Source organism: Lissotriton vulgaris, chromosome 1_1, assembly GCF_964263255.1.
Source record: "Lissotriton vulgaris chromosome 1_1, aLisVul1.2, whole genome shotgun sequence".
Taxonomy (NCBI): Eukaryota; Metazoa; Chordata; class Amphibia; order Caudata; family Salamandridae; genus Lissotriton; species Lissotriton vulgaris.
The window spans coordinates 1373933976-1373946170 of record NC_141685.1 but is presented as its reverse complement, the minus strand read 5'-3'; positions in this window follow the sequence as shown (position 1 = coordinate 1373946170).

The following is a 12195-nucleotide window of genomic DNA, read 5'->3' as shown; positions in this document are numbered from 1 at the left end:
GTTCCGAACACCGCTCAGAAAGTCTCCCATTGACTTCAATGGCAGCCTGTGGTCCAACCGACAAACCAGGCTCCCATTGAAAAAAGGGGTGGTTACTGAAAACCTTGCACCCTGGGGTGGACACCCCATGGTGCCTGCCACACTGTGCATGTTTTTTAAGAGGGGTCCCTTTGATACCCCCATGGGCCCCAACCGGAGACCTCGTGGTGAACGGGGCCTGCTATGGGTCCTGAAAGTCAGTTTTCGCCAGCGGTCACGTGTCTGACAGACCGAATCGGAAAGGCTGTCCGAATCCAAAATAATAATACACCAGTCCGAAACGTGGTCCGTAGAGCTGTACGATTTAGTTCCGACTGACTCGGAGACTCCGATTCGGAAAGACTATACGCTTATTTTTCCATCGTAATCGGTCGTTCGGAAATGTTTCGGAGTTGGTCGGAAACATAGGTACTGACACAGGTTAGGAAAATCCAACTGCCGTTCAGAGCCTTTCCAACCAACATCGTAATGAGGCCTCTATGAAGATACATGAATGTCAAAGAAAACAAAATCATGTTATCTTTACACATCCCTATGTCAATGAAAATATTAGAACTTTGGGGTGTTGTGGACGTCACTGAAAACAATGGAATGGATCAGAACCACCAATGGCTGGTGCGGACCTACAGCGTCAACATTCCAGTGTTTGGATTTCTGTTTCTGCCTTTTTAATTTAGGACATTTTGCCCCCAGTGGATGAAATATACTAATAGTTTTATTGTCCTCCTGTCTCAGGCTATAACATCTGTTAAAGGCTCTTACCCTAGTTATAGCCACTGCTTTCTGCTTGGGCCTACAACTCAGGGGCTGGCCCTCTACCAACCATAATTTCCCTCCACAGTGAGCTATGATGTTTAATTAACAGCAAGAAGTACAAAATGCATATTTGTTTGGTAAGATCTGGTTGGCTTTTAGAATCCAGACTTGCCCTTTGATTGAGGAGGTTGCAGTTGGGATCTAGTATCCAGAATACCACTTTGCTTGACAAGGTCTGGTTGTGTTTTATATCCAAGGATGTCCTTTTATTTGAGGTCTGGTTGTGTATTAGATTTCAGAATGCTCCATTTTGGTGATGCTTCTTTGGGTATTAAAAAACATAATATTTATTTGTTAAGGTTTGGAGGCAAAAATATGCCTAGTAGGCTTCTACTTTAGAAACTGTCGCTACTTTGAGGACTGATGGGTTTTACAATATAGAATGTCCATTTGTTTGGGGTTGTCTGGTTGGGTTTTATGTAGCAAATCTTTTTATTGAGATTTAAAACACCTTCACCTGCCTAGATCCACTAGTCAGTGAGTAAAACAAACATAACCCAACTTCTATCCATGCACCAGCAACAAAATACACACAATACTCGACCATCCCGGTATCACACCGTCGCTTTTATGTGACCTCCAATATTAGAGGAATGCTTAATTACAAAGAAATTGGGTTGCATAGAATCTCGCTTATGCTCTTATGATTCAATGCTCCCCTAGGCCTGCTGTGTTCTTCTACCTTTAAGCAGTTGGGATAATTTCTATTGTATGATTCTCAAAACTCTTAGATATTTGTTGCATGTATATTCCCTAAAGTTGGACATGTAACAAAAAAGTTCTTCCATTTTAGCTCAAGCGATAGTGTTATCAACTCAGTTTTCAAGACGTTCAATTGCCTAATCCTACAAACATTGGCAAATCCAATGGATGTCACCTACGCAAGCTGTTATATATTATAGCCATGTTGTACACCAGTGTGGCTGTGCTCAGCTTGGCTAAAAGGTAGTGGGGTTAAGGAGAGTGGTATGGAGTGTTGCAGAGTGGAGTGTTATGGAGTGGCGAAAAGTCATAAAATGGCATAGAATGGTGTAGAGTGGTGTGGAGTGGAAAAGAGTGGTGTAGAGTAAGTTGAGTGGTGTGGAGTGGAGTGAAGTAGAGTGTCATGGAGTGGCGTAGAGTGGAGTGTCGTGGAAGGAGTCAGATGTAGAGTGGAAGGGTATAAGTGTTGGAGAGTAGAGTGTCACAGTGAAGTGGACTGTCATAGAGTGGAATGGCATCAAGTTTTGTGGAGCGGTGAGGAGCAGAGTGGAGTGGCATAGGTGGTGTTGTGTAGAGTGGAGTTGAGTGTTGTAGAGTAGAGTGGCATAGAATGGAGTAGATTTTCATAGAGTGGAGGGGCATAGAGTGGAGAAGAATTGGAGAGTGGAATGGCATAGAGTGAAGTAGAGTGTTGTACAATGAAGTGGCGTAGAGTGGAGTGGCATAGTGTGTAATAGGGTGAAGTGGCTTAGAGTGGAGTGGTGTGGAGTGGAGTGGAGTAGTGGAGTGGAGAAGAGTGAGTAGTGGACTGGAGCAGAGTGGAATAGTGTGTTGTAGAATAGAGCGAAGTAAAGTGGTATGGAGTGGCATAGCGAGCGTTGCATAGAGCATCTTAGTTTGCTAGTTAGAGTTGAGTACTGTTGTAGAGCAGCATAGAGTGGAGTAGAGTATTGTAGAGTGGAGTGGAAAAGAGTGGAGTAGAGATTTATGGAGTAGAGCATCATAGAGTGCTGTGATGTGGAGTGGAGTTATGTAGAATAGAGTGGAGTAGAGTGGAGTAGAATGACCTAGAGTGAAGTGGGGTAACGTACGGCAGAACAGACTAGATTGATGTAGAGTGCAGTGGCATATATAGCATTGGCTTTGAGTAATGTGGTGTAGAGTGCATTGGCGTAGAGTGCAGTGACGCAGAGTACAGTGGTGCATAGTAGAGTGGTGTAGAATAGATTGCATAGAGTGCTATGGCATTCAGTACATGGAGTCGTGTGGCGTAGAGTGGATTGGTGCAGAGTGGAGTAGTCAGTGGTGAAAAGTGCAGTGGCATACAGCAGATTGTTTCAGAGTGAAGTGGAGTAGAATAGAGTGGTGAGAGTGTGGTGGCATGGAGTGCAATGATGCAGAACAGATTAGAGTGACATAGAGTGGAGTGATGCAGAGTATAGTGGCGTAGAGTGAAGTGGCGTAGAGTGCATTGGCCTAGAGTGCAGTAGAATTGAGTGGTGCAAAGTAGAGTTCAGTGGCATATAGTGCAGTGGTGCAGTGGTGAAGAGTAGAGTGGCATTGAGTTCATTGGGGGAGAGTGCGGGCTTGCAGAGTTGTTGTTTAAGTGCCATTGCATAGAGTGTAGTGGCATAGAGTGCATTGGTATAGAGTACATTGCTGCAGAGTAGAGTGGTGCAGAGAGCAGTGGCATAGAGTACGGTTGTGCAATGGTGTAGAGTGCCATAGCATGCAGTGGCATATCATGCTGTGGTGTATAGTGAAGTAGCTTAAAGGGTTGCAGAGTAGAGTATAGTGTGCAGAGTAGTTGGCATAGAGTGCAGTGGCATAAAGTAAACTGGTTTTGAGTAAATTGGTGTAGAGTCCAGTGATGTAGAGTAGAGTGGTGCACAGTAGAGTAGAGTGATGCAGTGTAGTGGCATAACATGCATTGGCGTAGAGTGGAGTAGAGTGACATACAGTGCAGTGCCAGAAGAGTGGATTATTTCAGAGTAGAGTGAAGTTGTATAGAGTGGAGTGGTCCAGGGTAGAGTTGAGGGGTGGTGGGTAGAGTGCAGTGGCTTAAAGTAGTGGCATAGAATGTATTGGCATAGAGTGCAGTGGCATAGAGTGCACTGCTTCAGAGTGGACTAGCATAGAGTGGAGTTGAACAGAGTAGAGGGGAGTGGCCTGGGCTTTGCGTGGTGTAGAGTGCAGTGGTGAAGAATGCAATGGTGCATGGTAGAGTGGGGATGAGTGCACTGGCATAGAGTAGAGTGGTGTGGAGTAGGAGGCATAGAGTGAAGTGATGTAGAGCGTATTGGTGCACAGTAGATTAGAGTGGCATAGAGTGGACTGGCATAGAGTGTAGTGGCATAAAGTCTAGTGGCATAGAGTGTAGTGATGCAGAGTGCATTGACGTCGAGTGTATTAGAGTGGTGTTGAGTAAAGTGATCCGGAGTAGAGTGCAGTGGCATAGAGAGCAGTTGCGCGGAGTAGAGTGGATTAGAGTTCCGTGGCAGAGAGTGCAGTATTGGAGGGTAGATTGCCATAGAGTTCAGTGGTGTAAAGTAGAGTTGTGCAGAGTGCATTGGTATAGAGCACAGTGGCTCAGAGTGGTGACGTAGAATGCAATGGTGTAGAGTAGAGGGGTGTAGAGTGTTACAGAGTAGAGTATAGTAGCATGGAGTGCAGTGGTACAGAGTAGATTGGCCTAGAGTGCAGTGGCGTAGAGAGTAATGGTTTTGAGGAAAGTGGCCTAGAGTGTAGTGGCGTGGAGTGGAAAGACGTAGAGTGGAATAGAGTGGTGTACAGTGCAGTGTTGTAGATGACAGTGGTGCAGAGTAGATTAGAGTGGCTTAGAGTGGATTGGCATAGCAGGCAGTTGCATTGAGTGGAGCAATGCAGATTAGAGTATAGTGGCATACAATGCATTGGCGTCAAGTGCTAAAGAGTGATGCACACATAGAGTGCAATGGTGCAGAGTAGAGTGGCATAGAGTTCAGTGGTGGTGAGTGCAGTGTTTCAGAGTAGAGTGCAGCAGATTAGAGTGGAGTGCAGTGGCATAGGGTAGAGGGGTTCGGAGTAGGGTGGTGCAGAGTAAAAGGCAGTAGCGTAGAGTAGATTGTTTCAGAGTAGAGTGGAGTGGTGCACTACAGATTAGAGTGGCGTAGACTAGAGTGGCATTGAGTGCAGTGGTGCAGAGTAGATTAGAGTGGTGTAAAGTGGATTGACATAGAGTGCACTGGCATAGAGTGGAGTGGTACAGAGTAGAGTGAATTGGCATATAGTGCAGTGGCATAGAGTGCAGTGTTGAAGAGTAGAGCGGCATAAGGTTGATTAGCACAGTATGGTGTAGAGTGCAGTGGCGAAGAGGGCAATAGTGCATAATAGAATAGTGTGGGGTAGAGTGCATTGGCATAGAGTAAAGTGGTGTGGAGTAGAGAGGTGTATCGTGAAGTGGCATAGAGTGGAGTGGTACAGAGTAGAGTGCAGAGACACAGTGTGGAGTGGCGTTGTGTATAGTGGTGCAGAGTAGAGTGCAGTGGCGTGGAGTGGAGTAGGGTAGAGTGGAGATTGCATGGTGTAGCCGCATACTGCCATTACAGACAACACATCTGCAAATGAAATGACCATTACATTTGCACAGACATACAGTTTTACTGAAAAAAGTATACAACGCACAAAGGATAATGTGTGCAAATGTTATCACTTAGTGTATTAACTTGTTTTGATTGTATCAAAATATTTGTTTCCACCACACTTCCGTTTTACCTAAAAAATCACTTAATTTGTGCTGTCTTCATTCTGATATATTCAAAAATATCTGCAAACTTAATTTACAGACATTAAAATTGTATTGTGTGCTAGAAAAAAAAACAGTGGCGGGCGGCATGGCTTGCAGGGCGGGCAGGGGTGGGGTGCAAGAGGGGGCGTGGGGCCCATGTACCTTGCCGTTTGGTCCCGCATCTCCGCTCCTGCTCGCCTCCATCCTGGACTCCGTCAAAGCCAGGCTCCCCTTACAAATCACAATGCTGTAATGCAGCCTTGTGATTAGTAAGCACCCATGCTCCCCTGACCGATCACAGCGCTGCAATGCAGCGTTGTGATTGGTTTGAGTGCTGTGACACAGCGCTCAGCCAGGGGCTTGAGGCGTTGTGATTGCTCTGCGCGCCGTGACACGGCGCTCAGCCAGGTGCTGGAGGGGTGGACATGTTTGCCATGCAAGCTGTAATACAGCCTGCATGGAGAACAGGGAAAGTGTGCATGACAGTTTTGGGGGGCCCGAGAGGGCTGACCAAACAGTGATTGCGCACTTAGGAGGGTTTTACCACTCCCCCCTACTCTGCAGCTCTGCCCCTCACGCAAAGCTGCCGCAGCAGGAGGACAAAAAAAATGATAATAACATTACGTCATTACCATTTTAGTTTTTTCCTGTTTGTTGGCAGTGGGGCGATGTTCCTCTGCCTTAGCGGAAGAGCCGCCACTGAAAAACCAACATCGTCACACCATCAGGAAAGACATGGCTTGGCAGTTCGGGCTGGACTGTTCCCATGAGGCACAGGTACAAGGCAAATTTGCATATGGCCATGTCTGAACTGGGGTGATGTGGAGTGCAAAAAAACGATGGATTTAGGCCCAGATCTCTGTACTGGGGTGAAAGTATGACATTGTTCTGCATTCTGTCCATCAACTGTTGTTTTTGCAACTATCAGTAGCCAGCATGATTGTCACATAAATCCTCTAATTTTGAATTCAGAGAAAGAAAATTAAACACCAAGCTCCCTAGAAGACAGAGCCTGACATATGACCTCTGTATTTGAATGCACAGCAAATGTGAGAAGATAGGAAAAAGATTTAAAGGCCTGTTTACAGAAATCCAGTACTGGTGAAAGGATACAGTAAATAATAGAATTTGGCCAACGCAAGGGACGAACGCAAGCTGACCAGCCTAAAGTAAATAAAGCCAGTTTATAGAAAGCAAGCAAATGTGAGGTACAAACCACAAAGCCAATGGTAAGCAAAGGGTGAAATGTATTCCTAGGGAAGTTTTCCGAATCTTCCCAAGATGTCTTAGAAAACTAGACAGATGCTCTGTCTGCTAGGCTTCGACCTAAAAAGCTCTACTTTGAATGGTTGTGATATGTATTGTAGCACTAAAAGATGTTCCAAGTCACGGGTGCCTAACTCCCTGCTTTAACTGTTTCAAAACCCTTAATATAAAGGTCAGTTCACCCAAAGGCGAGAGAGGCAAACCCTAAAGTGTAATTCAATTAGTCTAGATAAGGGTGTATTTACAGAGTTATTCCACTCATATCCAAATGAAAACAATGTCTGTCCAGGTATGAAAAGACAATTCATAGATGAGATTATACTCGTCATTTCATTCTTGCGATACAAAAAAAGAACACCGCCAATGGGATTTGTCCCAAAACCAACAGGACTTCTTCAGGGCTCATTTAAACTTTCAGCTAAATTATATTTTCCTTCAATCCCAAAAATATATAATTCTACATCCAACCTGAAAGATCTAACAGAATGAAAGTCCAACAAACTGAGTTTTCAATAGTGTCTTGGAATATAGCGGGTTTTGACAGATACATAAAAAAGGGCAGGGACAAAATGATGAGCTTTCTACAAGATCAATGTGTAATATGTTTACAGGAAACCTGGCATTCCAGAATTTTAAATATACAACATTTGAAATTAAGGCCAAAAAAAATGCTGTTGGAAGATCAAGCGGAGGATTGTCGATTTCAATAAGTACCAAATTATGTCTGATAAGTAAAAAACTCAAAACACTATCTAAATATATACTGCCATTTATTTTAATATGATTCAGAAAAGGGGGTGTTTCCTTCCCAGTATAAGAATTGGCTTGGTAGTTTGGTTTGCCCTGTTCCCATCATGCACTGGGACAGGAACAGACTAATTTGCATGTAGCCAGGTTCTGAGCTGGGATGGTGCAGTGAGCTAAAAAACGGTGATGGATCAAGCCCTGATCTTTGGACTGGGTAAGAGTGGTCTGCTTAATTCAGACACTCTGTTCATCACCACCCCCTTTTCTGAATCATTTTGTCCACCATAAGCGTGGAAGGGTATACTCAGATGTGAGTCCCTTGCTCATTGCACCATCAGGATTCAAGCAAGCCGGGCCGACGACAGCTGAAATGCCAGAAACCGGTCCCCGGAAGCTTGTTTCCTTCCCAGAATAAGAATTGGCTTGGTAGTTTGGTTTGCCCTGTTCCCATCATGCACTGGGACAGGAACAGACTAATTTGCATGTAGTCAGGTTCTGAGCTGGGATGGTGCAGTGAGCTAAAAAACGGTGATGGATCAAGCCCTAATCTTTGGACTGGGTAAGAGTGGTCTGCTTAATTCAGACACTCTGTTCATCACCACCCCCTTTTCTGAATCAGTTATTTTAATACATTAAAACCTTACTAAATGTTTGATAATGAACATTTATTTTCCTCCTCAAGTAGTGAAAAATAAGTGTAGCTTTCAAGCGACGCTGAACGAATTGGAAAAAATAATGGCAATGAATGAACACATGGTAGTCATACTAATGGGATATTTTAATACAGCTTTGTTGCCCCTGGTGGATAATCTTGAAACCGGGCATGAACCAGATATGGCTTACAATATTCCGCAAGTAGTATTTCCTTCACAAAACAAGGTAAAAATAGATTTGTACCTTTTATAGAGATGCATATGTCTTGTTGACGGATATAGGATATAGAGCTCTCAATGGAAGATTAAAAGATGATCAACTAGCTTCCTTAACATTCCGTGGGCCGATGGGGTCTTCCACTATAAATTTTACATTTATCCATTACGCCATTTTTACTTATGTAAAAAGTATGCCATTATACCTAGAGCCGAGAGTGACCATGATCCTCAAAGGTTAGTCATCAGCATCAAGCATGATCATTGGGAGACTCACACAACGGCCAGTAGTGGAAGATTGACAGCTGTAAATGGGAAAACACTTATCTGGAACAGTAAACTACAAATGAAGGCATCGAAACTGGAAACAACCATGACAGCCTGTTCCAAGAAAGACAGGATAGTATGTGTATTCAAGTCTGGTGACAACTGGACGGATGCCTTGCAATCTATTCTAAAAAATATATTATCTAGTCTTGTGGCAAGTATACAAGAGCCGCGATTAAATGTCAACGTAACAAAGAGTGCAAAATTAAAGGAATCAAAGAGAATCTATCCTAAGGAGATGCGTTATATCTTGAAACTTCCAACATCGAATGAGAGAAACATGAAAATACAAGACATGAAGAAAGTATTTAAGAATAAGAACTAACAGATAAAGCAGGATAGTGTGGATACTGATTATGCTAAATTATATCATGCTATTTTGTCCAGGAATGAGCTACCATTTTGGTCCCTGGTGGGACACGGCACAAATTTGATTTTTTTGTCTCAAGTCATAAGTGGGAAAATCATGTCAAATCTTTATACAAATCATCTGTTATAAGTGAATAAAGGACAACTAAAGCAGATGGTTCATTTGCAGAAATAACTGAAGATGAAATTGTCAAATGAATAAAGAGTTTTTGCTCATCCAAGGCAGCAAGACCCAATGGCAAACCTATTGGCTTGATAACATTTAATATAACGTTTTGGAGTGCGTTGTTAAAACAGTTGTTCCCGCAGGTAATAAATTGCGGAATTATACCATCTTCCTGGAAAGTAGCGATTATTCATCCGATTTACAAGCGAGGCCTAAAAGTGGATCCGTCCAGCTATAGATTAATAGTGTTGCTGGATTTGTAAGGCAAACTGTTTGCGAAGCACTGCCAGAACAAATTGCAGGCATGGGCGGAGGAAAAATCATTATTCCCAATAACGCAAACTGGATTTCGCTTAGGGTGTTCGACCCTGGAAAACATTGTTTTACTGGCCATGATGGGAAAAAAGGCAAGCTTGAGAAAAATAACATTATATGCCTGCTTTGTGGACTATTCCACAGCTTTCGACAAGGTAAACAGGCAAAGGTTGTGAAACAAATTAATAGCATGGGAGGTCGATATAAACCTTCTAAACTTTATTATTGCCCTGCACTCAGATACATGGGTCAGGGTGAAGCTGGCTCAAGATAATACACTATCTCTAAAAATGGATACCACTAAGGTCTGAAACAAGGCTGTGTCCTTGCGCCTTTATTATTCTCCTTGTACACTGCAGATATCCACTTGGTGTTAAGTTCAGATATGGGAAGGGGGAGTGGCTGGCTGCCTAGGATAGCGGTCGTGGTCCGATAGAGCTTCGGACCTCCTGGGGGGAATAACTTCTCCTGAACTGCTGCATTGACCAATGCTGGACCGGAACATGGGTCCTGAGACGCTGGAGCCCCCCTGTGCCAGGAAATCCATCGATCGACCTAGAAGACGGTGAAATGCCGAGGCGAGGGACCGGGGCCTACCTGACACGGGACTCCGGCAGAGACTGAGACCCGCTGCGAGGCGCAGTCCTGTACGCGGCGTGGGGGCCATGACCGCCCCGGCTTGAAAGTGGACACTGGCCGAAAAAGCAGTGGCTCCCCCTGACTCCTGGAGGGATCGCTGACCGGAGGTGCTGAACTGAGCGGTGGGAACCCCGATTGTCCCTGGAGGCTGCACCACGGGGAGGCTCCGACTGTGGCCTAACTGCTGCTGGGTACGGGAGGAGACCGGTGCCAACAGTGAGTGACGGGCCCATGCATGGTGCGGATGGTGGTGGGTGCCGCGATGCTGGATCGACCTTTGACAGAGTTGCGTTGTGGCCCATGGCCTCTGCCCACTGAATAACCATCAGCGCTTCTCGCGCCATTGGGGTGCTGCCACACTGTGAGGGCTCGCTGGTGTGAAGCGGTGGATGACTGCACAGCCTGGAGGTGGCACCGCCCTAGAGACGGGAGCTGAGTGGAAGTCGGGGCAAAGATGCAGCGGAGCAGCGACGAGGCGGTAAGCCCCTCCGGGGGATGGTATGGTGAATGAAGACAGGGTGCGCTCCCACACTGGCCCTGACACCTCGCCTCTGAGATAGATGGACTAAAAAACTCATCCGGGTGAGCCCTTGGTTCCCAGTGGGCAGACAGACTAGTCTACTACGGACATCTGCTAAAGGCCTTGGGGGAGTGCCAGTGGACTGCTGTGGACTCTGTGGGGTCCGGACTGGGGCAGCTCCCCCCCCTACGGTGGAGAGTGACGTCGCACAAACTGCCTGCTCTATTTGCGCACCCCCAGCTGCTGGACCTGCCATTCCGATACGGAGGGACTGCATCTACTGGGGGGAATTAGGAGGGGTCCTTTGATGGCACGTATCATGGTGCATTTGTAGGGAAGGACACACGGGCTGGCCTTAGACAGAGGTCCTGAATGACTATTTTGGTGCACCACTAGCTTTCACTGCCAGGACATTTAGGCCTGCTGTGCTGGGCTCAGTATGGGACAGGCTCATTCACTCCGGTGGGCGGTCAGGTCGGCTGACTGCTGCGTAGGTGAAACGATCTTGCAGGCTTACGGAGGGGAGTGGACTCTGGCACAGTCGCACCCATTTGAGGATTGCCTTCTCCTGGGATCACGGGGTCTCAACTGCAGCACCCCCCTAGCCTCCACTATTTGGGAAACAGAGACGTAAGCATACCGCCGCTCAGGGCGTCGTGAACACCCCTCCTAGCAAACCATGGAAATGGGCTAGGGCTGAACTGGGCTCAGGATCCCCAACATGGGCAGAAACTGAGTGAAGACGCTAGAGGGCCAACAAGGGACTGACCCCCACACTTTCTGGGACTGAACACACTGGCCGGACCCCCTCTCCGGGAACAGCTTCTATGGGCCACACTGATGGAACACCTGATGAGCTAGACCTTATCCTTAAGGAGATCCGGGACTCTCTGGAGGCGCTCGAGATGCAGATGGGGACCCTTACCACAGGGCTGACACTCCTCAGGGCAGATCATGGCAAGCTAGCTGACACGGTCAAAGAACATGAACTATCTATCGCTGACTTCATCCCCAAGGTCGCGGACCACTCGTCTAGTATCCAAGAGCTACAACAGCAGATGACGACGCTCCTGGATTGGGTGGAGGATGCGGAGGGCAGGAACAGACGCAATAATACACGCATTATTGGCCTGCCAGAATGCAGCGAAGGGGGTAGGGCAGCAGAGTTTATGGAACAATGGTTCAGAGACCAAATAGCTCCTGAGGGACTCTCCCCTACTTCTGTGTTGAAAGAGCCCATAGCATTCCGACTGGACAGCCCATACCTGGTGCACCACCCCGCCCCCTGATATTTAAAATCCTAAATTACAGAGACTGCGATGCACTGCTCCAGAAGGCGAGAGAAAAATCGATCATACAATTTGAAAACCACCGTATATCACTGTACCCCGACTACACTGTTTTAGTACAGAGGCAGAGATCGTCTTATCAAGCCGTAAAGAAAAAACTTCAGAAGGCACAACTCAAATATGCTTTGTTATATCCTGCCCGGCTGAAAGTTATTCACGACAAAAAGACTCACTTCTTCGAAAGCCCGGCAGATGCCGAGGTTTGGATGAAAGTAATGTTTATTGGTTCTAGCCAACTCAGCTACTCTGACTTTTTTTCACAGGAATCATGTTAACTTCCGAAACTGACCCCCTCATCGATCCCA